Below are 4,999 nucleotides of genomic sequence, written 5' to 3'. Positions count from 1 at the left end.
GGCTCCACCTCAAATATGTAAACAAGCTGCTTCTTCGTCTTCTTCTTCCTGCATAGGCAGACTGGAGGCTATTGCAACATATCTGCCCTCTTCTGGATTCAAGTTTCAATGCAGTTTTATTTCTACAGCGCCAAATCACAATTCAATCATCTCAAGGCACTATACATAAAAACCCAACAAATTCCTTATGAGCAAGCACTTGGTGACAGTGGAGAGGAAAAACTCCCTTTGACAGAAGAAAAAACCTCCAGCAGAACTGGGCTCAGTTTGGGCAGCCATCTGTCTCGACCAGTTCGTGTGAGTTGATAGAGGAGAGATAAAAGAACAACAACAATAAACAGCAAATAGACACTGCAGGTTGGTGGGGCCAGTAACTGCACATCAGCAATATAGAGGACCAGGGACACCTGCAGAAGGTAAAGAGAGAGAGGGAGAGAGCACAAACTAGGGGAGAGAGAGAGCATGAAGTTAGTGACAGTAGGAGCTTAATTCCTTATACTCTAACTTTCACTCATCCATCCATCCATCATCTATACCCACTTATTCCTAACCAGGGTCACAGGGATCTGCTGGAGCCTACCCCAGCTCTCTTTGGGTGAAAGGCAGGGGTACACCCTGGACAGGTTGCTAGTCCATCACAGGGCCACATAGAGACAAACAACCTCACACACTCACATTCGTGTTATATTCCAGTACTATACAAATACAAAGCTTCTAAACTTTTATCCATCGGTTGAAACTATGTAACTTATGCAGATTGATGGTATTCCACATTCTCGCAATATGTATACTGTATAATTTATTTATTGTGGATATAGTTCCATGATATAGTTCAATGCAACCACAGGGGGCACAATCCAGTGTCTTCATGTGCCGGTCCCAAGTCCGGGTAAATGCAGAGGGTTGTATCAGGAAGGGCATCCGACGTAAAATTTCAGCCAAATCAAACATGCAAATAACAAATACAACTTTCGTACCGGATCAGTCGGTTAACAACGACCGCCACTGGTTCTGTTGACCTCCAGGGTGCCAGTGGAAATTGGAGTACTGTTGGTCGAAGAAGGAGAGGAGGAAGGCGTGTTCGTAGGCAAAGAGAGAAGAGAAAGGGCAGGAGTGTAGGACTTACAGTATGGACTTTGTCAGGGAAAACTAGAGAGGTGGCTGATATGATGGAGAGAAGAAAGGTGGATATCTTGTGTGTTCAGGAGACCAGGTGGAAAGGTAGCAAGGCCCATAGATTAGGAGTAGGGTTCAAGATGTTTTATCATGGTGTGGATGGAAAGAGGAATGGAGTAGGAGTTATCCTGAAGGAGGATTTTGCTAGGAATGTTCTGGAGGTGAAGAGAGTGTCAGATAGGGTGATGAGTCTGAAGCTGGTAGTTGAAGGTGTGATGTTGAATGTTCTCAGTGGTTATGCCCCACAGGTAGGATGTGAGTTAGAAGAGAAGAAATTCTGGAGAGAGATGGATGAGGTGATTCAGGGTATCCCTAGTGGTGAGAGAGTGGTGATTGGGGCAGACTTCAATGGACATGTTGGTGAGGGAAACAGAGGTGACGAGGAAGTGATGGGCAAGTTTGGTATGCAGGACAGGAATGCAGAAGGACAGATGGTGGTAGACTTCGCAAAAAGGATGGAAATGGCTGTAGTGAACACATTTTTCCAGAAAAGGGAGGAGCATAGGGTGACATATAAGAGTGGAGGCAGGAGCACACAAGTTGATTACGTCTTGTGCTCACATTTCAACCTGAAAGAGATCAGTGACTGCAAAGTAGTGGTTGGGGAGAGTGTAGCCAGACAGCATAGGAAGGTGGTGTGTAGGATGACTCTGGTGGTGAGGAAGATGAAGAAAAGGGCAGAGCAGAGGACGAAGTGGTGGAAGTTGAAAAAGGAAGAGTGTTGTGTGGCTTTCAGGGAGGAGCTGAAACAGGCTCTTGGAGGTCAGGAGGTTCTTCCAGATGACTGGACAGCTACAGCTAAAGTGATCAGGGAGACAGGTAGGAGGGTACTTGGTGTGTCATCTGGAACGAGGAAAGCAGATAAGGAGACTTGATGGAATGAGGAAGTTCAGGAGTTCGTTAAGAGGAAAAGGTAAGCTAAGAAGAAGTGGGACACAGAGGACAGAAGAGAACAGACAGGAGTACAGAGAGATGCAGCGTAAGGTGAAGGTAGAGGTGGCAAAGGCCAAACAAAGGGCATATGAGGATTTGTATGATAGGTTGGACACTATGGAGGAAGAGGTGGATTTGTACAGGTTGGTGAGGCAGAGAGACAGAAATGGGAAGGATGTGCAGCAGGTTAGGGCAATCAAAGAAAGAGATGGAAATGTGTTGACAGGTGCCACAATTGTGATGGAAAGATGGAAGGAACACTTTGAAGAGTTGATGAATGAGGAAAATGTCAGAGAGCACAGAGTAGAAGAGGTGACTGTTGTGGAGCAGGAAGTAGCACAGATCAGTAAGGATGAAGTGAGGAAGGCATTGAAGAGGATGAAGAGTGGAAAGGCAGTTGGTCCTGACGACATACCAGTGGAGGTGTGGAAGTGTTTAGGAGAGGTGGCAGTAGAGTTTTTGACTGGGCTACTTAACAAGATCTTGGAGTCTGCATGCCTGAGGAATGGAGGAGAAGTGTACTGGTGCCCATCTTTCAGAACAAATGAGACGTGCAGAGTTGTGGAAACTACAGAGGAATAAAGCTGATGTGTCTCACACAATGAAGTTATGGGAAAGCGTAGTGGAGGCTTAGGCTGAGGTCTGAAGTGAGCATTTGTGAGCAGCAGTATGTTTTCATGCCAAGAAAGAGTACCACAGATGCAATATTTGCTTTGGGAATGCTGATGGAGAAGTACAGAGAAGGCCAGAAGGAGCTGCACTGTCTTTGTAGATTTGGAAAAAGCGTATGACAGGGTGCCGAGAGAGGAGCTGTGGTTTTGTATGAGGAGTGGCAGAGAAGTATGTTTGAGTGGTGCAGGATGTATGAGAGCTGTAAGACAGTGGTGAGGTGTGCTGTAGGGGTGACAGAGGAGGTCAAGGTGGAGGTGGGACTGCACCAAGGATTGGCTTCTTGTTTGCTGTGGTGATGGACAGGCTGACAGATGAGGTTAGACAAGAATCTCCGTGGACCATGATGTTTGCAGATTGTCATGTGTAGTGAGAGCAGGGAGCAGTGGAGGAAAATTTAGAGAGGTGGAGGTTTACTTTGGAAAGGAGAGGAAGGAGGTTAACTGCAGTAAAACAGAATACACGTGTGTAAATGAGAGGGACTCAAGTAGAACGGTGAGGTTACAGGGAGTAGAGGTAAAGAAGGTGGATGATTTTAAGTACCTAGGGTCAACAGTCCAGAGCAACGGAGAGTGTGGAAAAGAAGTGAAGAGACGTGTGCAAGCAGGTTGGAACGGGTGGAGGAAAGTGTCAGGTGTGATGTGTGACAAAAGAGTGTCAGCAAGAATGAAAGGAAAGGTGTACAAGACAGTGGTGAGACCAGCAATGTTGTATGGTTTAGAGACAGTGGCACTGAGAAAAAGACAGGAGGCAGAGCTGGTGGTAGCAGAGCTGAAGATGTTGAGGTTTTCTCTTGGAGTGACGAGGATGGATAGGATTAGGAATGAGTACATCAGAGGGACAGCTCATGTTTAGATGTTTTGGAGAAAAAGCCAGGGAAGCCAGATTGAGATGGTTTGGACATGTTCAGAGGGATGGACAGATTGCAGATTGTCATGTGTAGTGAGAGCAGGGAGCTCTCCACACCAAGACAAGCAAACTACTTTACTCTCCCTTATTGTTGCAAGGAAACGCTGATAAAAACGTAAAAACTGTGAGTGAGATTTTATTTCTCATTAATCTACACTCAGCACCCCATCTTGACAGAAAAAAAACCAGAAATTTTTGCAAATTTATTAAAAAAGAAAAACTGAAATATCACATGGTCATAAGTATTCAGACCCTGTGCTCAGTATTGAGTAGGAGCACCCTTTTGAGCTAGTACAACCATGAGTCTTCTTGGGAATGATGCAACAAGTTTTTCACACCTGGATTTGGGGATCCTCTGCCATTCTTCCTTGCAGATCCTCTCCAGTTCTGTCAGGTTGGATGGTGAACGTTGGTGGACAGCCATTTTCAGGTCTCTCCAGAGATGCCCAATTGGGTTTAGGTCAGGGCTCTGGCGGGGCCAGTCAAGAACGGTCACAGAGTTGTTCTGAAGCCACTCCTTTGTTATTTTAGCTGTGTGCTTAGGGTCGTTGTCCTGCTGAAAGGTGAACCTTCGGCCCAGTCTGAGGTCCTGAGCACTCTGGAAGAGGTTTTCTTCCAGGATATCTCTGTACTTGGCCACATTCATCTTTCCTTCAATTGAAACCAGTCGTCCTGTCCCTGCAGCTGAAAAACACCCCCACAACATGATGCTCCCACCACCACCATGTTTCACTGTAGGGATTGTATTGGGCAAGTGATGAGCAGTGCCTGGTTTTCTCCACGCATACCGCTTAGAATTAACGCCAAAGAGTTCAATCTTGGTCTCATCAGACTAGAGAATCTTATTTCTCATAGTCTGGGAGTCCTTCATGTGTTTTTTGGCAAACTCTATGCGGGCTTTCATGTGTCTTGCACTGAGGAGAGGCTTCCGTCGGGCCCCTCTGCCATAAATCCCCGACTGGTGGAGGGCTGCAGTGATAGTTGACTTTGTGGAACTTTCTCCCATCTCCCTACTGCATCTCTGGAGCTCAGCCACAGTGATCTTTGGGTTCTTCTTTACCTCTCTCACCAAGGCTCTTCTCCCACGATTGCTCAGTTTGGCTGGACGGCCAGGTCTAGGAAGAGTTCTGGTAGTCCCAAACTTCTTCCATTTGAGGATTATGGAGGCCACTGTGCTCTTAGGAACCTTGAGTGCTGCAGAAATTCTTTTGTAACCTTGGCCAGATCTGTGCCTTGCCACAATTCTGTCTCTGAGCTCCTTGGACAGTTCCTTCGACCTCATGATTCTCATTTGCTCTGACATGCACTGTGA

Source organism: Mastacembelus armatus, chromosome 10, assembly GCF_900324485.2.
Source record: "Mastacembelus armatus chromosome 10, fMasArm1.2, whole genome shotgun sequence".
NCBI lineage: Eukaryota > Metazoa > Chordata > Actinopteri > Synbranchiformes > Mastacembelidae > Mastacembelus > Mastacembelus armatus.
The sequence above is the reverse complement of the archived record's forward strand: the minus strand, read 5'-3'. Positions refer to the sequence as shown.